Here is a 27201-nt window from a genome sequence, read left to right on the forward strand (position 1 = left end):
ATATAGAGTATCTGTGTATACTGTATATATGTGTGACTGTGTATGTGTGTAATGTATGTACTAATGTACAGTATGTATGTATGTATGTATGTGGTGTGTGTATCTGTGTGTGTGTGACTGCGGCATATTGTGGTGTATGTGTGACTGCGGCATAATGTGTGTAAGTGTCACTGGTACAGGGGGCGTTACGAGTGTAAGCATCACTGCTACAGGGGGCATTACGTGTGTAAGCGTCTCTGATACAGGGGGCGTTACGTGCATAAGCATCTCTGGTACAGGGGCGTTACATGTGCAAGCACCCCTGGTACAGGGGGCATTACGTGTGTAAGCGTAACTGGTACAGGGGGTGTTACGTGTGTATGCAACACTGGTACAGGAGGTGTTACGAGTGTAAGCATCATTGGTACAGGGGCGTTAGATGTGTAAGCGTCACTGGTACAGGGAGCGTTATGTGTGTAAGAATCACTGGTACAGGGGCGTTACGTGTGTAAGAGTCACTGATACAGGGTGTGTTACGTGTGTAAGCCTCACTGGTACAGGGAGCGTTACGTGTGTAAGCATCACTGGTACAGGGGCGTTACGTGTGTAAGAGTCACTAATACATGGTGTGTTACGTGTGTAAGCATCACTGGTACAGGGGGCGCTGCGTGTGTAAGCGTCACTGGTACAGGGGGTGTTACGTGTGTAAGCATCACTGGTACAGGGGGCGCTGCGTGTGTAAGCGTCACTGGTACAGGGGGTGTTACGGGTGTAAGCATCACTGGTACAGGGGGCGTTATGTTTTTAAGCGTCACTGGTACAGGGGGCATTACCTGTGTAAGGATTGTTTTCATGACAACATCACATTGTTGTGATGACAACCTTTTGGGATACTGGGGGTTATTCAGATGTGGTTGGAGGTGTCCTGTGCATCGCCAAATACTGTTTATCGGTACTTTGAACATGTGCAGGACCCGTTCTCCATGTGTGCGAACGGGTTTGGCAACATAGCACGTAGTCCGGGTCTGACTGTCAGTGATTGACATGTTGATGTCGTTTGGGGGCGGTGGCGGTCTATATTTCTCCAAATGGATGTGTGTTGCCACCGTTTTGAGGATGGGAAAAGGCCAGGGATCTCCATGGTTGTATGGACCTTCTTAATTACATTCAAAATGTGCTCACCTTGCTGTGGTACTAGGAGGACATTGCAATATACATATAAACCACTTAAAAGTAAAAACAATAAAACCTTAAAGGGAAGCTCAGTGAATTTTCCGTGAATCTCTGAATCGGCTCACATGAGCGCAGGTGCTTATTCATTTCTTTTCTTCCAGGAGGATTAGGGGATATGTTCAGTTATTTATTTACTTTAATTCATTAAACATTATTTATTACCTATATTTAAAATCCTCATAAATGTAAGATACTAACAAACTCTTACAAAAAAAAAGTTGTTTTCAATTAAAGTTATAAGCAATGGAATGGAAAAAAATAAGTTTTCAAATACCATATTTAATATTTTTGGCATTAACTCCTGCACATTTTTTTCATCTTGCGGTTTATCATGGAAATAGTGAATAGCACACACGCATAAAAATGGTTCTTTAGTTTAATTTTTTCCAATTGAAAACTAAACAGATGTAATTTATCAGTACAAGGACAAAGCACTGCTGCATATTATGTACTAGAATATTTAAATCCAGATGGAAGAATTGAAAAGACAGCGCTTCACTACAAAGGTACTGCAACACACAGGGTGGTCACCTTCACCCCCACAAAGTTCAATAAAAAGTTCCAGTACTTGCTGTTGTGCGCCCCCTGGAATATATGGACAAACAAAACCTTATTCTGAACAGTCCTCTCAATAATGGTAAACAATGGCCTCAATTATTTCAGTTTTTGTAAATGGACAAGTCTTCCTTTCTCCTCTGGTGGGTAGAACTTCGCAACTTAGAAGATAGGCGTACCCCCAAAAATAAGGGAAAAAGGTGCATATAGTGAAGCATACCTCCCAACTTTGTCTTGGCTGGAAGAGGGACACATGCACGTCGAAGCCGCACGCGCTCCCGAAAAGGGGCGTGGCCTATGAAAAGGGGCATGACTTTGCGGGAGGACCCGCGATCGCGAGCCACGCCCCGTTTTAGTCACTGAGGGGGCATGCCTAGCACTTTGTGAGCCGCTGGCATGCCCCCTCTCCCTCTGACTCCAGTTAATAGACGTTGTGCGCTTGCGCATAGCGTCTATTCACCACTTCTCTGCTAAGCAGGGCAGCGAGAAACAGAGCCTAACAGCTGCCCCCCCCACCGCGGGTCATTGCGGCCCGCGTGTGGGACAGCGGGACAGTCCCCAAAAAACGGGACTGTCCCACGAAAATCGGGATAGTTGGGAGGTATGAGTGAGGTACAGTTTATTTCAAAATACAAATCTTTAAAAGACAGAATCCATCTATGCTTGGTGGACCCACGTACAAGAAATAGTGGGGTGTCAATATTGCCCATCCAGAATCGCATGTGGCGTTAAATATGGACTTTGAACTTACATTCTTTGAACATACATTTTTCATCCAGTGGGGTTAAAAAACGATTTGGTGTGCAAATGTCCTTCTTTTACATATACAGTAAGGTCATACTTTACGTTATACGTGAACTACGATTGGGAACGGTAACCTGTGCCGAGTGCAATCGGTAGCGGAGCGAGTCACCTTGCCTGAAGCTGTGAGCCATGCGAGGGGACACAGTGCACCAATTGGGGTTCCCCATCACTTTACGAAGAAAACAACACCAAAAAAAGTAAAAAACCTCATGTTGACCTTTTTCCATGTCGACCTTGTTCATGTCGATCAAATGACGATGTTGACCTTTTGATGATGTCGACCTAATGCATGTAGACCAATAGTGGTTGACCTTATGACTGTCGACCTAAATCTTGTTGACCTAATGACCCATACCCACCTCAAACTTGTTCAACTTATTGCCCGGGCCAAATTTTAAGCCTTTTTCCAGAGGGAGAAGGACTAATCTGTGATACTGGTAAATAGAGAGTGCAGGGACCCTATTAAATAGCACCAAACTGTGTAGAAGGTGCCGTCCTATCAGATCACATGACGGGATATATAAGCAGGATAGGACCCTATCCACCATACACCTTGAAAAAGGCTCATTTGGAGCTGAAACGTGACTGATTGGAGGGACCTTATGATGCCTGAGAGTGATTTAATGTTGGTGACCCAGGACATGGATTGTTGCTGAAAATCCCAGGAGGCAACACCACATGCGATTCTGGATGGGCAATATTGATACCCCACTATTTCTGGTACGTAGGTCCGCCAAGCATAGGTGGATTATGTCTTTTAAAGATTTGTATTTTGAATATTGGATTTTATGTACTAAATAAACTGTATTTAATTATATGCACCTTTTTCCTAATTTTTGGGGGTACACCTATCTTCTAAGTTGCGAAGTTCTACCAGAGGAGAAAGGAAGACTTGACAATTTACAAAAACTGAAATAATAGCAGACATTGTTTACCATTATTGAGAGGACTGTTCAACAGCAAGTACTGGAACTTTTTATAGAATATTTAAATGTTAAATGTGATATTGGAGCACAAAAAATCTTGTTTAAACCGGAAATCTTTAGAGAGAGAGAAAATGAGGAGAGAGAGAGAGAGAGAGAGAGAGAGAGAGAGAGAGAGAAGAGATAGAGATGTCGGGCTGCGGCTGTTGGTCTATATGCAATGGAATCTTTATGAAGAATAAATAATAATTTCTTCATCTCTAAAAGTGAGTGCTGGTATATTCTTTTTTCATTACTTCAGAAATGTGAGTGTTATATATATATTATACACACACATGTATAGAACACTGCAAGAAAATGGATTTGGTCACAAATCCTCTTTATTCCAGCCAAACACCCCACCCACCGAGCCACTTGACCACACATAAGAGCTATGAGATTTCTAACTATATGAAGCTACCCGTAACCCGTAAAAAATAACCAGAACCAGAATTGAACAGAGGATCACTGCAGTGTGCAGCCACACACCATATAGATCAACCCAGCTGCAACACTGATCACCCCTTCCCAAAGTACAGGGTAAGCTTCAAATAGTTAAAACTCTCCAGCTTGGAATTCTGTAGCTCTCTATGCAAGGGCAGATAGCTCAAGGTCCGACTGCAATGTCATAGGCGTTAGAATTCTGGGCACATCAGCATCCTGAAATGTAATAAAGGACAGTGCGACTGAACTACAAAGAGCTCTCAAGTCAAGTCCATGAATGCTGTATAGGTATTAGCTACAAAAGGGGTGGGGGTAGGAGACAGTGGTGGCCAGGAGATGCTGGGCTTCAAAAAGGGGGTATAATTCATAATTGAAAAGTGCTGCCAACAGCACACCCTACCCTGCAGTGCTATGTGTGGAGCACACTCCGCACACACCTATATACGGCCCTGCATACAATAGATCCACTATGCGGGGAGAAGATACTCATGAGACTTCAAACAGCAAAATGATTGTTAAATGCTATTTGTTAAATATTAGTATATGGAAATGAGCCCTAACACATATTGTTATGACAGTGGTTCTCAAACTGTGTGCTGTGGCACCCTGGGGTGCCTCAGGGTGCTTACAGGTGTGCCATGGGTTGGTGGTCCAGGACCAATTCAAGCAATTTACTGTCAATGTAATAGACAAAACCAGTGCTTGTGGCAGGTTCCAATCATGAAATATGTGGGCAAACAGAACTGAATCCTGTCCCTCACCACATAACTGAACCTAAGAATAACATATAAACACAATTTACTTAATTTAATATTTATTTTTGAATTTCTTAATAAGAAACAATTCTGATACTCAAGGGCATCATGACTCAAAAAAGTTTGAGAAACAATGCATTATGACATGAACAATTTCTTTAGAGGGACGGTGTATGCTAATGTTATTTAACTTTGTATAAATTGGCCCTTGACAGAGTTAAATTTCCAAATAATGGTTTTGTTCAAATCATGCTGACATTTAGAAATAAGGATTTGTCTTTAAAATTGATGTTAACATGCAGAGCTTAAAATGAACATAAATTGTCTGCAAATACCTTCACATTTTCATGCATTCCCACCAAGAGGTTTCTGTGTGTCCATTGTTTCAGTTATAGAAATGTTGCGATATACTCATTCCAAGGTTAGCACCTGCATTTTCATGGACAATGAACAAAGACTTTTTAATACTTGCCAAATTCTTAGAAAAGACTAGAAATTATAATTATTTGCTTAGTAATAATTTAATTTATAATTTCATTTACTGCCCTGTGCTGTTAATACAAAATTGATCTTAAAGTGTTTATGTGACCTTAACTCCTTTAAAAATCCACCTCTTCACCAATGCCTACCTCCCCTACACCTTATACATTTCCTACCATATTTCATCGTACTGGACCCGATTATAACTGATGCAATGGACAGGCAAGGGCCTTATTACATGGGGATGTTTATAAGCAGCAGTGGTGTTTGAGGTTGCAGTATGTAAGAAACTGTTGTCCACTGACAGAAGGGTCTGTTGGTGGGATCTGCAACCATTCGGAAGATATCATGTCTGTGTAGATCACATGCACTGTATAACTCATACAGTGGATATCATCTAAAAAGAGGATTAATAAGGGATTTTTTATTTCTACCACTACTCAATACAAATACACTCTAATGTTAAAAATGAAACATTTTGTAAATCCTGGCACACACCTAATGCAAATACTGGTGCTGTACAGTTTGATGCATCTTGACAAGGTCTGACTGAACATATGCACGTAAATGTGCATTTTCTTCATACTTTTACTGCTTACACTCTAGGAGCAAATACTTCCAACTCTACATCAGCCCTTAAAATTATATATTTCTAAATAGATATGGAATTAAAAAAAGTGAATTTCCAATCTTGCCATTTTGCATCACTGGCGACTTGTCTGACTTCTCTGCACACGGGGACAGGATGGAGCGAGATGACATGTTGTGCCTCTCTCTTCTATTTCCCCTGCTCCAAGATCCACCATCTTCTCTGAGATGACAGAGGGGTCAGCTCTGCTACATTTTGTAGCTCAGCTGTGTTATATGCAGAGGGTCTGTGAAGACAGAGTGGCACTAAAATGAAATTGTTATAGAAATTGCTCTGCCACTTCCTGTTATCAAAGATTAGATCTTTGGACTTGCAAGATGCAGTGGAGTACTTTAAGAATGTAGCTGCCTTGGACTTGCTTGAAATTGAGCGAAGCTCCAGATCTATTAGGGCGAGACTCCTAGAACCTCAGGAGGCGTTTCACCATTAGCAACCCATCCGCTGTTCCCTTAGTGCTTGTTGCACACACCATTCCAGATAACACAGAATAAAGACTGAAGAGAGAAGATACGACCGTGTCTTGGAAGCTAAGACACATCTTGACAAGACTCTGGTACCACTGGGTCCAACGTGATCCTCCCATACAAGAGGTTGCGGAGAGGTGTAGTAGGATGTTGGCAGATGCTGACAGACAGTATGTCTGAAATGGTTGCGTTGTAACTGTACGGGGTAACTGAAGTAGTGCCAGATATATTAGAGCAGACGTTGTCTGACCTTGAAGAACATCAGCAGACAGGTCAGGTATGCAGGATTGGCTGAAGCTTGGCCTAGCAGGATGTCAGTAGACAGGACTGGTATACAGAATTGGTAGAAGCTTGGCCTGGTCGATTATAAACCACCAGACCAGATGTACTGTATTGACCGTAGGCTTGGCATTGCAGAATATTGACTGACAGACCAGGTATGCAGAATTGACCTGAGCTTGACCTTGCTGGATGTTAACGTATAGAACAAGTGTGCAGGATTTGCTGAAGCTTGGCCCTGCAGAGTTTTAGCAGACAGACCTGGCATGCAGAATCATCCAAAGCTTAGCCTTGAAAGATGTTAACAGACTGACTAGGCATGCAGGATTGACCATGGCTAAACCTTGCAGGATATTAGCTGACAAACCAGATTTGCAGGATTAGCTGAAACATGGACTTGCAGGATGTTAGCTGACAGACCAGGTTTGCAGGATTAACTGAAGCGTGGACTTGCAGGATATTTACTGACAAACCTGGTTTGCAGGATTAACTGAAGTGTGGACTTGCAGGATATTTACTGACAGACCAGGTTGGCGGGATTGCCTGAAGTAGACAAAGGGGCCAGGACGATCCGGATTACAACACAGAGCGACAAGGGCTCCCGCAGTAACGGAAACTATAACTGGCAAGGTGAGGCAGAAGTATCAGGAAGATAAAGAAATGAGGAACCAATCTGGAGGCAAACTGAGATAATCACCTTCTAATTGCTAATTCAGAGCAGCCGCAGCGCTGTACGTTCCTGCAGTTGGCCCAGAAGCCCCCACGACTGCCCGGCATCTCCGTTGCCTGGGTGGCCGTTGGGGATGCTGCAGGGTGGAAGTGCTGTGATGTCCCGGTCACCTACCAATGACCGGGACTAGTGCTAAGACACCGCATCGGCTCGTGTCATTTCCCATAGATCTGCAAATCACAGCATGGATGGGGTTCTGATCCCGGTCTGCAATCAGGAAAAACATACATTTAGTCCATCATGGGGGGTGTTTCTAGGTACTCAGAATCAGGGAGGTGCGGTGAGGTAAATGGCTGAGGAGGCAATGGCTAGTACCAGAGCCAGATTTACACACAATATATGAGCCAAATGGTTCATGTGGTCATTATACACAGGCACAGCAGTATATACTGCTGGAAATTTGGTGAGTTTTGATCAGAGATGTGCAGGAAAGGTGGGTGCCTCACTGCCATAGATTTTTTGCTCCAGAGTTTTGACTATAAAAATTATTAGAATAATAGAAAGAAGATATTTCTAATATATTATTTGTATTTCTCATAAAATTCAAAACTCTGGCATACATGTTAGTATCACATGAAAGGCTCTGCCTCACCTACCTCTCCCCACCACACATCACTGCTCAGAACCACCACTGCATTCACCACTGATATATAATAACTAATTTATAATATATTATTCCCATGTGCTCTGTACTTTATGGTTCTGCCATTCATTTTTAAGAAGTTTATTTGTGTACATGGACATATCGGCCGGGATGTAATGAAGTCCGAGTTCAGCGGGCGTGCAGATGCCGGCCCAACTCAGACTTTTTTTAAAGGGACAATAATGTACAAGGCTACCATGCCTTGTACATGATTGCCCCGTTAAAAGAACGTCCGAGTTTGGCCGACATCCCGCACGGCCAATGAACTCGGACTTTATTACATCACACCCATCCTGGCTGTGAGATTTAACAATCTGGAGGCATTTTAAAGGCTGGTTTCCACAACATTACAGTCTGACTTTTTGGACTTTTTTGCCATTGGTACATTCCTAAATACACAGTGCAAAGAAAGAAAAATGTCCAATCTATGCAAACACAAATCACACATATACTGTATTTTGCGGTGTTTGACAGTATTGTTTATTTGTGACATGTTACCACCACCTAGGGAGAATTTTGTGAATTGCAGCCAGAAGTCTGAACTTACTGTATCATTTTATTTTCTAAATAAACAAACATGAAAAAAAACTAGTGAAAGTTGTGACGTATGGCCCAACTCATCACAGTAAACTAGTGCTTAATCTATCTATCTATCTATCTATCTATCTATCTATCTATCTATCTATCTATCTATCTATCTATCTATCTATCTATCTATCTATCTATCTATGTTACAATAATCTTATATTATATGGTCAGCAGACATACAGATGTCATCATACCTCCTAACTTTTAATAAGCAGGAATCGGGACTCCTGCTGCGCTTCCCAAAACAGGGACGTGGCACTGCAAAAGGGGCGTGGCTAAGCTGCACTGCTGCGATCGTGAGTCACGCCCCCAGTTTCCTTCACAGTAGGGGCATGGCCAGCATCATCGATTCCTGGAGATCCACCCCCCCCCTGCCTATCCCAACCCCCAACACCAAGCAATGTTCATGTAAATAAAATGATGTACCATATTTATAAAATAGTATATATGTATTTTATTAGAAATACACCAAATTTTGAAAAAACTACTTTCATACAGACCTTAGTGAAAAGCACCGTAATGACTACAGACAAAATAAAATGCAACTTACAACAAAATAGTGCTGTAAACAACTATGTGCATGCATGCTGGATATATCGAGGGCAAAGGATAGGTCCCTGAATCTCCCAAGTACTATTTTCACAGCTTCATTTAAATATTGATTTAAATGTAATCACCTAGGGGTCTATTCATGAAGCAGTGAAAAGAGTGGAGAAGTGAGCCAGTGGAGAAATTGCCCATGGCAACCAATCAGCTTCTCTGTATAATTTTATAGTATGCAAATTCTAAATGTTACTTCAATGCTGATTGGTTCTTCTCTACTGGTTTACTTATCCACAGTTTTCACTGCATCATGAATAGACCCCCTAGTGTCCAGTGTCACTCAGCGCGGCAGACAGTGCCAGCTCTCTCCCTCACTCTCGGCCGTCCCATCTCCTATGTGCGCGCCGCACCACTGCCGGCGCCGCCCCCCCAGCAGTCCCTCCACAAGCACTGGTTTGCGGGCTGATGGAGGCGGAGCTCTGCTAAGACTGACAGCCTGGTCTGTGTGGTGTGTTGCCGGCCGCGCGCTTTGCCTGCGCCCGCCTACGCTCCCAGCGTCCCCTTATTCCAGGAGAATCCCGGAATCTGGGAGAGAGGAAAAGCCTCCTTGAGGGTTCCACCGAATCCTGTAGAATCCCGGAAATCTGGGAGAGGTAGCAACCCTAGCAGTGACTCACAGGAGCCTCCCAACTGCCCCCCCCCCCCAAATGGGACTGTCCCTCGAAAATTGGGACTGTTGGGAGGTACGTGTCATCATACAGCTGGCCTCAATACTCCACACTGCGCAAGACACCCAGCACGACTGAGCTGCTGCAAAAGGTGTAGCGTAATGCTTTTTTCTTTAATTTTTCACATCACAGATGCAGCAAAACACTGCTCAAAGGGGGTCATTCTGAGTTGATCGCTAGCTGCATTTGTTCGCAGCGCAGCGATCAGGCTAAAAAATGGCAGTTCTGCGCATGCGTATGCAGCGCAAAGTGCACGCGCGACGTACGGGCGCAACGAACTATGTAGTTTTGCACAGGGTCTAGCGAAGCATTTAAGTTGCACTGGTGGCCGCAGTGTGGTTGACATGAAGTGGGCATTTCTGGGTGTCAACTGATCGTTTTCAGGGAGTGTTCGGAAAAACGCAGGTGTGCCAGGAAAAACGCAGGCGTGGCTGGGCGAACGCTGGGTGGGTTTGTGACGTCAAAACAGGAACTAAACAGTCTGAAGTGATCGCAAGCGCTGAGTAGGTTTTGAGCTACTCTGAAACTGCACAAAAAAACTCTGTAGCCGCTCTGTGATACATTCGTTCGCACTTCTGTTAAGCTAAAATACACTCCCCAGTGGGCGGCGGCATAGTGTCTGCACGGCTGCTAAAAACTGCTAGCGAGCGAACAACTCGGAATGACCCCCAAAGGCCATTATTTACAAAGTGGTGGCTTCCCAGTGGGTTGTAGGTGAAAATGTGAAATGGCGCTTGAAGTCAGTGTAAAGGATGCTGGTCTGTATACTGACTACATGTGCCATTTTACATTTTTACCTTCAACTCTCCGTGAAGTGACGGCTTACAGAAGCAGCCGCTTCATAAATAAAGCTAAAGTGTACTACAGACACTGTACTGTGACTTTAACTGCACAGGAAGTAGTTTTAAACATGTACAAAGTTGCTGATAAAGGTGGTCATTCCGACCCGATCGCTCGCTGCAGTTTCTCGCAGCCAGCGATCGGGTCGGAAGTGCGCAGCGCCGGCTCTGCAGTGCACCGGCGCATGGCAGCCGTCGCTGCCTAGCGATCGCCTCTGAGACAGAGGCGGTCGCAGGGCGGGAGAGGGCTGGATGGCGGCGTTAAGTCGCCATTTAGGGGGCGCACTCCGGCCAACGCAGGCATGGCCGGACCATTGGGGAAGCGGTCCACGGCGGCTGCGTGACGTCACACGCAGCCGCTGCGGGCCGGGTAGCAATGAGTAGCTCCCGGCCAGCACGCTAAAGCTGCGCTGATCGGGAGCTACTCTTGAAGTGCAAAGGCATCGCCGCTGTAAGATACCTTTGCACTTCTGCGTGCCGGGGGCCGGCACTGACATGCGGGGCGGACTAGCCCTGTGCTGGGCGTCCCCCCGCATGTCAGTGTGAATGATCGCAGCTGTGCTAAATTTAGCACAGCTACGATCAACTCGGAATGGCCCCCAAAGCCCATTGGAATTCGGCATGAGGAAAAGCTGCAGCTGCTGCATCATAGCACTTTGTATTCAGATTCAGACTCATTCACGCACAGATGTACAAATGTTGCACATCAAATTGATCAGCGCAATTTAGCAAAGTAGTTTTCTCGCTTCCAGTTGTTTTATTTGTGCAAATGAAATGCACGTTTTGGGGGGAATTCAAATGTTTGAAAAGTCAGTTGGGTGTCTGGTTTTTCCTGTCTATTAGATAGGAAAAAACAGACACCCAACTGACTTTTCAAACATTTGAATTCCCCCCTTTAAGTGAAACAAACACTCTGGGCCTCATTCAGCACTGATTGCAATTGTGACTGAGGGGTTTATTCAGTAAGGATTGCAAATTGTACTTTTTAGCAGAATTTGCAATTCTTTGAATCGTGTACTTGGGGCCACCCATCGCATGCAGCCCACCACCCATTCACTGCGATCACGCTGAAATAGCGATCATGACGCATTTACAGTGTGATTGCCAAGATTGTGGATGCTTGGCTGCGATGGCAGGAGACGCATCGTCACATGCAGCCGCACCGGAAATGCAGACGACACGCTCCCCGTTCATGCCACCATGCCCCCACTGGTTAAGCGGCATCCCTGCAACGCGCCGTTCCCGCCTAGTATATGGAGCGTTGCTGCCCCGCGAACACTTCTGCCTGTCAATCAGGCAGAGGCGTTCACAATTACTGGGCCTAATTCAGACCTGAACGCTGTTGTGCGAATTCACAAGGTGTCAGATTATCAATCGACTGCGCATGCGTATGGATTTCAGTGCGCACACGCGAGGACAAACTGCGAAAAAATCCAGCATCTTTTTTGATTGCTAGACGTACGCAAGTTGATTGACATGAAGCCGGCGTTTAGGGGTGGAAACTGTCCGTTTTCTTGGAGTGTCAGTAAAAACGCAGGTGGGCCCAAGCATTTTCAGGGAGGGTGTGTGACATCAGCTCCGGCCCCGATCAGCCTGTTTCTATCGCACTGTAGTAGTAAGTCTTGGGCTATGCACAGACTGGAAAAATAATTTGATGGTGAGTGAGTTGTGAACGGATTTGCAGCTGATTGGTGCTCGCAGAGATTTTCGCAACACATACGTAGATGCAGGTATCTGATCGCAAACCTCTGCAAATTCGCAGAGGAGCGATCAGGTCTGAATTTGGCCCTAAATGCAGGTGCATGCGCAGGACAGGAACTGTACATGCGCTTATGGGGGTCATTCGCAAAAATTTGCTCGCATCGTGATTGCGATGCGAGCTGAATGATCCCCTGAATACACACTGATTGCGAGCGCAATCGCAAATCTGGGAAGACTTCTAGCCAAACCCATAATCGTATATGCTTATACTACAACCCCATTGCAAATATAGGCCCTCATTCCGAGTCGTTCGCTCGGTATTTTTCATCGCATCGCAGTGAAATTCCGCTTAGTGCGCATGCGCAATATTCGCACTGCGACTGCGCCAAGTATCTTTGCTATGAAGAAAGTATTTTTACTCACGGCTTTCTCATCGCTCCGGCGAACGTAATGTGATTGACAGGAAATGGGTGTTACTGGGCGGAAACACGGCGTTTTATGGGCGTGTGGCTGAAAACGCTACCGTTTCCGGAAAAAACGCAGGAGTGGCCGGAGAAACGGGGGAGTGGTTGGGCGAACGCTGGGTGTGTTTGTGACGTCAAACCAGGAACGACAAGCACTGAACTGATCGCACAGGCAGAGTAAGTCTGGAGCTACTCTAAAACTGCTAAGTAGTTTGTGCTCGCAATATTGCGAATACATCGGTCGCAATTTTAAGATGCTAAGATACACTCCCAGTAGGCGGCGGCTTAGCGTGTGTAACTCTGCTAAATTCGCCTTGCGACCGATCAACTCGGAATGAGGGCCATAGTGGGCAATTCAGATCTGATCGTAGATGTGCTAAATTTAGCACATCTACGATCAGATTCTTAGACGGGGGGACGCCCAGCACAGGGCTAGTCTGCCCCGCATGTCTGGCTGGTAGGGTATGCAATAATATGTCTGGGGCAAATTGAACAGGTCTGAACATAAATTTTCACATAGTCAAATGGATTCACCAGTAATAGCAAGAAATTAATGTAATTATCTTCTGTACTCCAAGGTGACCCATTGAGAAGATATCACAATATCTTATGTAAATTTCCTGCTTGTGTAAGAGGGTGACGGCGGTGCGTGTAGTGCCTGCTGCCGTGTAGGTGTAGGTTCACCACTTACCAGGCGCCGCACTCTCTCACCTTCAGGTACCGGAACCTTCAACGGACCTGGAATTCTTCAGTCGGACCCGGGCACGATGACCTAGGAGGAAGGAGATTGCTGAGTGCCGTCCTCCTGACTGTGGACCGAAACGCCCTCCGGAACCGAGAAAAATAACGCTTTCGGGCTAGGTGAGGGTCATCCCAGGCATACGCCTCAGAGCCCGAATTTCACCTATTGGCACTCTCGCACCAGGTGGAAATTCTACCTTGCACCGGCGTGCAAGGCTCACCGTTCGCCCTGAAGGAAGGGAGACAGATAGGGACAAACACAGAAGGAACACACAGACAGATGTTACTCACCGTCCTACGTCTTGTACTCTGATCTTCTCCACTTACAGGTCCCTGTAAGGAGGCAAAGAGAGAAACAGCCGTGCAGGGCCTATCTCTAACCTAGTGTGCATCCGCTACACTAGCTACATAAACAAAGCCCTCAAACTGGCTCAAGTGTGGGTGGTGCAACATAAACTATGCACAAACTCTAAAACAACACTTTGCCCTGCACGGTAACAACACACATATCAGAGTACAACGTCGAATGGTGCTGTTCCTTTAAATCCCTACCTACCGCTGGAAGGGGGGTGGGCGCCGCACAGCCTGCCCACCTCCCGTACACTTCCTTCTATGGGGCTCAGGTCAAGCGGACCTGCCTACCTCAACACCTCAGGGTGGCCTGGGCCTAGTGCCCAGTGCCACCTTTATTCACCTTGGGGGGGCACTTATTCACTGGGCCTAGCACCCCCTGACTGCACACAGGCTGGAGGCCTGACTTCACCCACGGGCCTAGCGCCCGCCTAACTTGTCGCCCGTTGGGTGACCTGGGCTTAGTGCCCAGGGTCACCTTATATGTACCTACTCTGCCCAAAATGCACTAGGGCCTAATGCCCTCTAATGCCCCACAGGCCTAGTGCCCGATGTGCCCCCGGGCCTAATGCCGCCTACGGCTCCGTCGAGGTGGCTTGGGCCTAATGCCCAAATTACCAAATCAAATGGTGGGCCCAACCTCCTATCTGCGCCCCAGGAGTAGTGCCTGAATTGTGCCCCCGGGCCTAATGCCCGTCCCTGATGGTCTAGGGAGGAAAGGAGAGGGGGGAGGAAATAGCCTCACTGAGGCCTCACCTGATCCGGGGGTCTCCAGCGCCCTCTTCTGCCGCTGACCCGTCCTGGCCAGCGGCGCCGGCTCCTCTCTTCCGCGTCCAGCCGCCGCTGGACATCTTCCTTCAGGAGCCAGACGTCTTCTGGACTCTTCAACGGCCACCTGAGCTCTTCACCGCTCTTCGGCGCGGCCTCCCGTCCTCTTCTCCTGGCGGCGTCATCTCTCTTCTCCCGCCCGTCTTCTTCCGCGCTCTTCCGCGCGCGCTCGGTCTTCGGCTCCCCTTCCCGGCGTCTGACGTCAGACGCCGGGGGGCGGGGCCTATGACGCGGCGAGCGCTGATTGGATCTTCCACATCCAGCCGCCGCTGGACATCTTCCTTCAGGAGCCAGATGTCTTCTGGCCTCTTCAACGGCCACCGGAGCTCTTCACCGCTCTTCGGCGCGGACTCCCGTCCTCTTCTCCTGGCGGTGTCTTCTCTCTTCTCCCGCCCATCTTCTTCCGCGCTCTTCCGCGCGTGCTCGGTCTTTGGCTCCCGCCCGGCGTCTGATGTCAGACGCCGGGGGCGGGGCCTATGACGCGGCGAGCGCCGATTGGCTCGCCGCGCCCGTCTCCGATTGGCCACCGCTCCGGGAGCCGCGATTGGCTCCCGGAGGGCGCCAACATTTGAACGCCTCCGCAGCCTCCGGTCCGGTGCAGGGAAAAGTGTAATCCCTGCACCGGACACCCGCCGCTCCTGCACACTGACAGGCACTAGGGACAGACAAGCTGTCCCAGCGCTGTCAGAGACACCCTCCCGCAGGGGACACAGATCCCCTGCGTGCTGTAGCTGGGATGTGTCCTGGGGAACAGAACACATCTCCATACTTGAGAGCAGTTTTTGGAACAAATTATTTAAAAAACAAGTATCATCAACAATCATGATGTCTTTGAATTCCAGGATATTGAATTAAGATCCTATTTAATCTTTTAAAAGTCTTGGAAGATTTAGCAATTTTAGATTGAAAAGTCTGTAAACCCATTGAGGCAATTATTCTATCAGGTGGTATCACAAGGAGAACTTCCTCTTGAGTATTCTAATATTGACAAGACAAAGAACATGGGAGAACATTTCTTTTTTTTTCTTTGAGACAAAATTGAACCGCAGAACTTATGGCATCTACTTCTAGAGTAAATGGTTTAGTTGGATCTGGATATTTTAAGATGGGAGCAGATTGAAAAGCCTTTTTCAGACTTAGAAAGGCTTCATGAGCTGAGCTGAACCACATTAAAGGAACTTGTTTATGATTTCATTAAGTGGGTGGCCAAACAGTTTTTGAAAAACCTCTTCAAATCCTGTGGCACATGCCACTCTTGAGACTTTATTCTGACCTTCTGAGGAGACAACATGTCCTAAACATTAATTGCTTTTGGTGTGTACAGGTCTGTAGAAAGGAGGCCCGGGTCCTGAGAATGGACGGTGGCGTGGCCAAGTCATGCAGTGTGGCCACACACCCATTTAGTTGGGTTGTCATGTGCCCCTCAGCCAGGGTCAGATCCAGGGAGGGTGCACAATCAGTGCAATTGCTCACCACCGGAAGATACATGCTTGCTGTAACTTTTCAAAAAGTTCTGAAATCAAAGGAAAGGAATAACGGTTCTGGCTAGCAATAGAATTCAGAGCACAATAATCAATGCAAGGACTTCTGTCCTTCTTTTCAACTAGAACTATGGGAGCCCAAGCGGGAGAGGTGGATGATCTAATAAAACCTCTAGTTGTGTTTTCATAAATGTATTCTTTTAAGTGTCCAAGGATACTGGAACTCCAGGCACAAAGTCATTTGGATAGTCAAACTAGGCAGCAATTTGACTTGCATTTTATCAAAACATTGGAGAATCATTGTAGACCTGTGGAAACGTCCCTTTTTCCATCTTCACATATATAAAAAGAAAATAAATTAAAATAATAAACATTCATATACTGAGCCCTTTCCCTTCAAGCCACTGATCTCTGGCAAGGTTAGAGGGGTCGTCTTCCACCTGCATTACCTGCATTCCTGTGGGATCAGCTCCCTCCAAAGGAAACTAAAGCAAATCCTGTACAGTCTGCAGCAGAAGTGGAGGTTTGGAATTCCGGGTTTTCTGGGTTGCACAGGTCAAGCTAGAATTCATCACTAAAGGACAGAAAGGGTGTAAAATCCTCAACTGCCAGGTGCTCTGGGCACTGATGCCGATTAGTGACCAGCAAGTTGGCCGGAGTCTCATTTGTGCCAGGGACTTTCTGAATTAGCTGTGCCAGGAAGCACAGCAGAATGTGGCTACAGTCTATCAGCATTCTATTAGCACTTTTAGTGCTGAGATATTTTTTCACACCTGTATGAATAATTACTGTACCTGTTTCTCCAGGATGGAGATGTATGTTAAAGTGCAGTATCTGCTGCAATTAAAAGATACTGCTTAACTGTGAACCTACGCAGAGCCGGCCCTAACCAATATGATGCCCTAGGCAAGATTTTGGCTGGTGCCCCCTAGCACCGCCGCTAGTTCTGCAGGAGATGCCTGGCATGAGTCAGCTGGCAGCTCTGCTAACATCGGGTGCCTTTTGTTTATGAAAATGCATCCTATCTGCATTACTATGTGGCTAGGATGCACAAGCAACTTCTGCTGATTAAAATGATATGTGGCATGCCTATATTCTGTGTGCGACTGCGGCTATATCTGCATATGAAATGCTACATTACAGTGATTTCCAGGACTACACTGCAACGTAGCATTTCGTATGCAGATACAGCCGCAGTCACACACAGAATATAGGCATGCCGCATATCATTTTAATCAGCAGAAGCTGCTGGTGCCCCTAAGCATACCAAATGCCATAGGCATTTGCCTAGTTTGCCTATGCCTAAGGCCAGCTCTGAACCTACGTATTGTGTGTCCTCATTTCTGTGACCCTGTTACACTGGTTTTATTATTTACAGATAAAGCAAATGTACACACCCTTTAAGATCTTGGCAATAGACCTGATCAATGATGGTCAAGTTCTGCTTCTAGTGAATAGGTCTTTTGGAATTCATTAACAACTGATAAAAACACAATTTATATATAGTGCAGGATTCTATTAATTGCATTAATATTCAATGTATGAAAATCACATGTCCCTGTGTATATGCACTTCTAAATGTAGAAACAGGTATCTCTGACATGAAAATAATCACAGTAAGTGTTAACAGTCTAACATAATGAGACTAAAGAATCCAATAAAGCTTCTGTTGCCCTCAATGATATAATCAAAACACTCACTTACTGTACTTTGGTTTCAGGCCAGTATGGTCTACATAAGAAAGAGACTAGCTGACACATGGTTAGTTGAATATATGCAGCTAATTAATTAATTAATTGATTAGCAACACTACTTGATCATGTCATGAGTAGAAGTTTTTTTTTTATTATACAACGGACTGTACTAGTATGAAGCTAGCAGTACAAATTGTTTTACAGTGTTTAAGTATGAAGCTTGAAGTGTAGGTTTTTCTACAACATATAGGGCCTGGGCCGTCATTCCGAGTTGTTCGCTCGCTAGCAGATTTTAGCAGCATTGCACACGCTAGGCCGCCGCCCTCTGGGAGTGTATCTTAGCTTAGCATCACAGCGAATGAAAGATTAGCAGAGCTGCTAACAAATAATAATTTGCAGTTTCTGAGTAGCTCCAGACCTACTCACAGATTGCGATCAGCTCAGTCCGTTTAGTTCCTGGTTTGACGTCACAAACACGCCCTGCGTTCGGCCAGCCACTCCCCCGTTTCTCCAGACACTCCCGCGTTTTCCCCTGACACGCCTGCGTTTTTTAGCACACTCCCGGAAAACGCTCAGTTACCACCCAGAAACGCCCCTTTCCTGTCAATCATTCACCGATCAGCAGAGCGACTGAAAAGCGCCGCAGGATCCACAGCAAATCTGCTAAGTTTTTAGTTAAATAACTAAGTGCATGCGCATTTTGTAACAAATCGCAGCATAGCGAAAATCGGCAACGAGCGAACAACTCGGAATGACCCCCCATGTGCAGTGCAGGGGGGGGGGCAGATATAACATGTGCAGAGAGAGTTAAATTTGGGTGGGGTGTGTTCAAACTGAAATCTAAATTGCAGTGTAAAAATAAAGCAGCCAGTATTTACCCTGCACAGAAACGAAATAACCTACCCAAATCTAACTCTCTATGCACATGTTATACCTGCCCCCTGCAGTGCACATGCGGCCTAATTCAGATCTGTTCGCTCGCTAGCGTTTTTCGCAGCGCAGCGATCAGGTAACTACTGAACATGCGTATGCACCGCAGTGCGCAGGCGCGCCGTACGGTTACAAAGCAGAGAGATTAACAGGAAGAGGGCATTTGTGGGTGGCAATTGAACGTTTTCTGGGAGTGGTTGGAAAAACGCAGGCGTGTCCACGCGTTTGCAGGGGGCGGGTATCTGACGTCAATTCCGAGCTCGAATAGGCTGAAGCGATCGCAGCGGCTGAGTAAGGTCAGAGCTACTCAGAAACTGCACAAGCTGTTTTTGTACAGGGTGGCTGCACACTTGCAAAGCTAAAATACACTCGTCTATCTGTTCGCAGCGCTGCAAAAAATAGCTAGCGAGTGAACAGATCTGAATTAGGCCCATGATTTTGCCCAACTGCTAACAAATTTGCTGCTGCGATCAACTCTGAATTATCCCCTATGAGCGAACCAGAACTGTACATAATTCATCCACATCTCCACTTGTGGCTGAATGGGTGTAACTGGATGGAAAATGGGAGTTTGCATATAATAGTATAAGTGTTCTGGAGGTGTGTTGCGGGCTATGCAGGCAGAATTACGGGCACTACATACCCATACATAAATATGCACTGATAGTTATGACAGTTACTTTCAGAAGATGATTAATAGAGGCAGCGCAACCATGTATATACAGCCAAATCTAAATACAGGTGAAGATCTGTATTTATTTCTGAGCATGCAGTGAGGCTGGACTTGCAACCAACTGGCAAATGACCAATTCTATTTTTCTTTTCTGGGTACTGACTTAAGGCAGTTCTCCAGTCGCCTTAAGCCAAAAAAAAAAAAAATGATAAAAAAAAAAATGTGTTTTACATATGTCGTTTTGTTGAATAAAAGAAAGACATGGCTGTGCTTTATAAAATAAATTGTTTGGTGAGGCTAAAATAATCATTATAGCCAGGGTCGGCTCCAGGCCTACTAGCACCCTGAGCGACAAAATTTAAAAGCCGAAGGCGTGTGCGCTCCTGGAAAAGTGGGCATGGCCTCCTGGAAAAGTGAGTGTGGCCTCGTAACTTCATATCATCAAACTATAAATAAATATATTTTCACACCCCTTCTTCGCACACAATTAGCAGCCTTACACATAACAGCCACAGTAGTGTCCCTTACACACAATGTCTCCAGTATAGTGTCAGATACACATAATGTCTCCAGTATAGTGCCAGATACACATAATGTGCAGTGCCAGATAGACATGATATGCCCCCCAGCAGTGCCAGCTACACGTGACATGCCCCGCAGCAGTGCCAGCTACACATGACATGCCTCGCAGCAGTGCCAGCTACACATGACATGGCCCGCAGCAGTGCCAGCTACACATGACATGGCCCACAGCAGTGCCAGCTACACGTGACATGCCCCCCAGCAGTGCCAGCTACACGTGACATGCCCCCCAGCAGTGCCAGCTACACGTGACATGCCCCCCAGCAGTGCCAGCTACACGTAACATGCCCCCCAGCAGTGCCAGATACATAAATGGCCACACAGTGTCAGATATGGCCCCACAGTTCCAGATACATAAATGCTCCCACAGTGCAGATATGCTCCCACAGTGCCAGATACATAAATGCCCCCACAGTGCCAGATACATAAATGCCCCCACAGTGCAGATATGCCCCCACAGTGCCAGATACATAAATGCCCCCACAGTTCCAGATACATAAATGCCCCCACAGTGCCATATACATAAATGCCCCCAGTGCCAGATACATAAATTACCCCTGATCAGAACTATTGTGAGGACTAGCCTCAAAGAAAATTCCTTTTTTGGAGCACTCTTTTAAAATAATAAATAAATAATATATAATATGATATATTGTGAATTAATGATTAAATATTAAAACTTAACTTTTATTTCTATACCAATCTAAAATAGAGAGGAGAGAAGAATGTTCACACACATTGCATGTCAGACACTATCATAAGTATCATATGAGTTCAATGAACATCCCCTTCTCCCAATGTAAGTTCCCAAAATAAACAATTAATTTCTAATAATCAATAATTAATGATCGTTATTAATAAACCATCAATTTTTAACAAATCATTACGTTAATATTGATGTACAATCTCGGCATATAACATCATGGTGTTCGTACTCATGTACAATCTCAGCATATGGCTATTGTAAATTACCCCACAGTTCCAGATACATAAATGCCCCCGGTGCCAGATACATAAATTACCCCACAGTTCCAGATACATAAATGCCCCCACAGTGCAGTACATAAATGCCCCCACAGTGCAGATATGCCCCCACAGTGCCAGACACATAAATGCCCCCACAGTGCCAGATACATAAATGCCCCCACAGTGCCAGATACATAAATGCCCCCAGTGCCAGATACATAAATTACCCCACAGTTCCAGATACATAAATGCCCACACAGTGCAGATATGTCCCCACACTGCCAGATGCATAAATGCCCCCAGTGCCAGATACATAAATTACCCCACAGTTCCAGATACATAAATGCCCCCACAGTGCAGATATGCCCCCACAGTGCCAGATACATAAATGCCCCCACAGTGCCAGCTACATAAATGCCCCCACAGTGCAGATATGCCCCCACAGTGCCAGATACATAAATGCCCCCACAGTTCCAGATACATAAATGCCCCCACAGTGCAGATATGCCCCCACAGTGCCAGATACATGAATGCCCCCACAGTGCCAGATACATAAATGCCCCCACAGTTCCAGATACATAAATGCCCCCACAGTGCAGATATGCCCCCACAGTGCCAGATACATAAATGCCCCCACAGTGCCAGATACATAAAAGCCTCCACAGTGCCAGATATATAAAAGCCCCCACAGTGCCAGATACATAAATGCCCCCACAGTGCAGATATGCCCCCACAGTGCCAGATACATACATGCCCCACACAGTGCCAGATATGCCCCTAATGCCAGATACACTTGTCCCCACAGTGCCAGATATGCCCCCAATGCCAGATACACATGTCCCCATAGTGCCAGACATGTCCCCCAGTGCCAGACATGTCCCCCAGTGCCAGGCATGTCCCCAGTGCCAGACATGTCCCCCCAACCTGCCCCCATGCTACTCACCGCGCTTCTGTTGAGTCTGCTACTGCTGCACTTCAGCTGAGGGCTAGCCCTCAATCTCCGGCGGCCGCGGCAGTGTACAGCTTCAACTAGGCGCCGGTCCGCAAGCCAATCAAAGCTCGCGGTCCGGCAGCCAATCAGGAGCCTAAGCTGCCGGACCGCGAGCTTTAGTTGGCTCACGGCCGGCGCCGGTGAACAGGGAGGGAGGGTGGTTTACACAGGGGCAGGGCTTTGCATGCAGTGCACGTCTCTGCTAGGAGATGGACACTGCAGTGCTGCTGCTGTAGGAATGGCTCCAGGCTCCAATATGGCGGCCAGAGCTAGCGTCGCCCATAAAGTGTGGCGCCCTGTTCGGCCGCTCTATTGGAACATGCCTGGAGCCGGCCCTGATTATAGCCATCTGATACTCAGGGGGTGATGTAGAGTTGAAAGCAAGTCAGTTTTACAAGTGAAACTTATTTTGGCACTGCACATACTCCGGAGTCGAGCTTACCTAACCCTTGGCAATGCTGAGTCATATGCATTTTCACGTGTAATTATACATGTATATGGAACTGCACACTATGCTGAGTTGTGCAAATGCAGATGGATATTTTGCACCATGGATAGGGCAGGATCAAGTACACACTGATCATGATGACAGCTATTAAACCAAATGTATTGATAGGATCAGTCTTTCAGCAGCGATGCATCTGAAGGGGTCTGATGGTATATAAGGGGCATGGGGTGGGGGAGATAGATGGCATATAAGGGACAGAGGAGTGTGATGGCATAGGGGTCATGTGGAGGAGTCTGCTTGCAGAAATGGACATATGGAGCAGTATGATGGCTTATAATGGGCATCTAGGAGGGAATGATGGCATATAAAGGGTATCTTGAGGGATCTCATAGCAAAGAAAGGGGCATGAGAAACAGTCTGATGGCATATAAATGGAATGTGGAAGGGTTTTATGGCATATAAGGGACATGTGGAGTGGTATTGACTGCATAAAAGGGGCACCTGGAGGAGTCTAATGACATAAAGAGGGCATGTGGAGGAGTGTGATGGCACATAAGTGGTATGGGAGGTGTTCTGATGGCATAAAAGGGGTATATGGAGGAGTCAGGTGGCATCAGGAGTGTTCTGATGGTGTAAGGGGCTTCTAGAAGGATCCACTGGCATACAATGGGCATAGTAAAGAATCTAAAAAAAAGGGTATGTGAAGGGGCCTGGTGGCTTACAAGAATATTTGGAGAAGACTTCCGGTTCTGGCGTCTATGTGAGAGGATGCAGCTGGGATGAGCTCTCCTGCAACCTCGGCTGCCAGACCTCATAAAGCCACCAGCACAGCGCTAAGAGCGGCGCTCTCAACCCCTAACAACAGGGGAGTGTGAACGGAGCTGAATGGACAAGTTCCTGTCCGCTTCTATGCCCCCGAAAAGGCAACACTTCAAGCCTTACAAGCGGCAGCCTAACTCCAAGATGGCCGCAGCGCCTATACAGCAAAGGTCTGGAGCCTCTCCCAGCGGCACCCTCCCAGCACTCCAGGAGTCCCCTGGTTCCGCAGATGTCTCAGGTCAGTCAGCTGGTTCCCCGGTTACAAACGCTGATGTAGTCCACGTGGTTCAAGATGCTATGGGACCCATAATGGATGCGCATACTGCTAAGTGGCAACAAGCCCTATTAGATGTCAAATATCAAATGAAACAGCTGTCAAGATCTGTGGGAGTTACGGAGCAGCGATTGGGTGAAGCTTTTCAAGATGTGTCAGCTTTAAAGTCTAATTATGTATCCCTGCAGAAATCACATTCTCAGCTGGTTACTAAGGTTGATAAACTTGAAAATCGCTCGGGAAGATGTAATTTACGTATCCTGGGTCTCTCTGAGGATTTGAAAGGTCCAGCGTTGTTCACTTTTCTGCAGACATCTCTGTTAGACCTGCTACAAATATCTGATTCTTGTTCAGGAATTGTACTAGAGCGAGCACATAGGCTTGGCCCACCCCGTTCTGCTCCGATTAGTCGACCACGTGTTGTAACTTTTAAGTGCTTGAGCTTTGTACATAAGGAACTTATATGGTCCGCGTCCCATCGTCACAGAGACCTGCAATGGTAAGGTTCCCGTACTTCTATATTTCAGGATTATTCGTCTGAGGTGTCAAAAGCCAGGAGGGAATTTTCCCTGCTCTGTTCCCGACTTGCCAAAGCCAACCGGAAATTTGCCTTACTTTTCCCAGCACGCCTGTGCCTATTTAAAGGCTTTTCTTTTAAAGATTTCTCGACTGTTGCGGATGCTGAAGGCTATCTTACAGAGTCCTCTGGAGAAGAATCCTGTGTTTTTTCGGCTGCCAATTGCCCGGGACATGATCTGTAAGATCTCTGCAGTCTATATCTCCTGACACTGTTACTCGCCCGTGGTATGCACCAGTTTCGACCCGTCTCTGCCCTCCTTCCATCCAGATGGATAACAATTCTACACTGTTGCTGAAATCACTGAACTCTTCTAGACTAGGCAACTATATACTGTATGTTCCTTATTTATGTTATTGGCTACTTTTCCTTGCAATACCGTACTGATGGGATATTCTCTGTCTCTACTGATCTGTTTTTTCAGCTGTGTTTGGTTTTTGTATAATTTCAGTGCTACTTCTCTTTCTGCTGAAATTATCATATGTTTGCGACTGCTGTTTTGAGATGTTATTATACTGCTATTCACTACCTATGATGCTTTATGATGGTTCACCATAACGCTTTTTCCCTGTTAATGTTTTACTTTAGCCGAGGGATGCCTGAGGCACCTCATGTTTGTTATGTTCTTACTCTGTACGTGACCTTATAGTCTCGTACATATTTGTCACCAGTAGTTATTAGCCACCTGCAGTATAAGAATGTGCTTCCACCAGTGGTTCCACATTCTTATTCAATTTTCTGTTATTTCTGGTCTTTTTTATTTTCCTCCGTTTTTCCCTTCTTTCCTTATGTGTCGTGTCATGTGTTGCGCGTCCCACCTCTGTTTCATATTGATTATGTTTCCCTTGTTGATATATCCTTGTCATCAGGTATCCCTGCGGCTTTTCTGGTAATGACCCTATGGCTAGTTTAAAAGTGGGGACTTTCAATGTTGGAGGCTTCCATTCCCCAATTAAGAGGAAAAAGATATTGCTGTATCTCAATAAATTACACCTAGATGTAGTGTACCTTCAGGAAATGCACTTGATACCTCCTGAGGTTGAGAAACTTAATGCGCTCCGCTGGAAGGTGCTGGACTCTGCCCCTTTAAGCTCTAAAGCTAGGGGAGTGGTTATTCTTATTAGAAGGACCCTTCCCATTATTTTACATTCATCATGTGTTGACCGGCAAGGTAGATTCGTTATTGCAGATGTTACCATTGACCAGACTGGACTATTGTTATGCAATATATATGCCCCAAATGTTTACTCGAAAGACTTCTTCTTATGTATAGTCACTAAACTACTTACATTTGGTAATATTCCTGTATTTTTTGGTGGGGGTTTTAATATTGTAGCATCACCCACTTTAGATAGGTCCAATCCTACAAAAACTATGTCAGCGACTTCCGAAATTAGGGCTCCCCTATTTATTGCAACACCTACATTTGATTGATGCCTGGAGGGCCCCTCATCCTCTTGAAAGAGACTATACTTGCCTTTCCGCAGTCCACGGCTCTTTTTCTAGATTAGATTATATGTTACTATCTGAATCTATGTTTACTAGGGTTATCGATTCACGTATCGAACCTACTTGTCTGTCTGATCACTCTGTTTCCTGGGTTCAGATATCTTTACATCTGGACAGAGGCCCTTATAGACAATGGAGGTTTCCGACACATCTTAATAATTCTGTGACCTTTAGGAACGCACTGGAGGCGTTCTGGATGAACTATGAACATAATAATAGTGCTTTTGCATCTCATTCTCCCTTGTTATTTTAGCAAGCTTTTAAACCTGTGATACGTGGAGATATTTTTTCTTTTTGTTCTCATAGGGATAAAGAACACCACTCTACGTATCTTGAGCTACAATCAGCCTTGATGGATGCTTATCAGCAGTTTGTCACAGCCCCTTCCCCTTCCAACAAATATAAATATCTCAAAATGTAAAACAGCGTTTGATACGATGCTTTCGCAATCTGTATCCAAATATTCCTTTTACTCAGGATATAGATTCCATCGTTATGGGAATAGATCTAGTAAACTGCTTTCCAACCCGCTGAGAGGTCAACGACCCCCTACAATTATTAAATCCTTGCGGACTGTAGATGGTAAAGTAGTTAGAACAGGAAAAGATATGACTCCAAAAAAATAGATTTTTGGAAAAGTATTTCCCTACCCATAATTTCTTCAGATCAAGCCAGCTCCCTGGTTGTTCCTGTTACAATAGATGAAGTCCATTAGGCTATCAAACAGCTTAAATCAGGTAAAGCACCTGGCCCTGATGGACTTTCCAATGATTTTTATAAAATCCTTGGTCATAAAATTGAGGACTCCTTGCTGTTAGTTTTCAACTCGTTACTTTCTGGAGCTAACCCCCCTTATACTTCAATACCACCCTACTTAAAGTTTTGCACAAACCAGGTAGAGACCCAGAACTCCCGAGCTCCTACAGGCTGATTTCCCTACTAAACACTGATTATAAATTATTTTCTAAAATATTAGCAGATAAACTTAAATATATTTTACCACATATTATTAACAAAGACCAGTCTGGATTCATTACTAGACGTCATTCGGTTGTAAATGTCGGCAAGGTACTGATGACTATGCAAGGGTTGGAGTCATCTGGGACACTGGAGCACCATGCAATTCTTTCCTTTGATACCAAAAAGACATTTGATCTTGTATCGTGGGAGCATTTGTTCGAGGCTTTGCGTCGCTTTGGTGTCCCGCATGGCTTCATATCAACTGTGCAGCATTTGTATCATAACTATTCTTCTCAAATACTGTGCAATAGTTATTTATCACCTCCTTTTTCCATTTTACGAGGAACAAGACAGGGCTGCCCCCTTTACCCCTTTTATTTGCCATAGCCTTGGAGCCCCTAGCTATTGCCCTACGGAATTCTACTATGTTTAAAGGTATAATTATTAGTGAAGTTGAAGTAAAGCTACATCTATTTGCGGATGATATGTTATTATTTCTGTCCTAGCCTATACAATCTCTCACTGCCATAGTACACA

General features: G+C 45.7%; 1 long non-coding RNA gene across 2 annotated transcripts in view; it reads right to left on the reverse strand.

The window, feature by feature from the left end:
* The window catches only part of LOC134928126 (uncharacterized), a 57517-nt gene that overhangs the window by 29616 nt on the left and 700 nt on the right, over nucleotides 1-27201 (reverse strand). For both annotated transcript variants that reach the window (XR_010177830.1, XR_010177829.1), the window contains exon 2: nucleotides 5068-5161. This is a non-coding gene — a long non-coding RNA (uncharacterized LOC134928126). The remainder of the gene's footprint in view (nucleotides 1-5067; nucleotides 5162-27201) is intronic.

The sequence above is a fragment of the Pseudophryne corroboree genome, chromosome 5 (assembly GCF_028390025.1).
Source record: "Pseudophryne corroboree isolate aPseCor3 chromosome 5, aPseCor3.hap2, whole genome shotgun sequence".
Lineage (NCBI taxonomy): Eukaryota > Metazoa > Chordata > Amphibia > Anura > Myobatrachidae > Pseudophryne > Pseudophryne corroboree.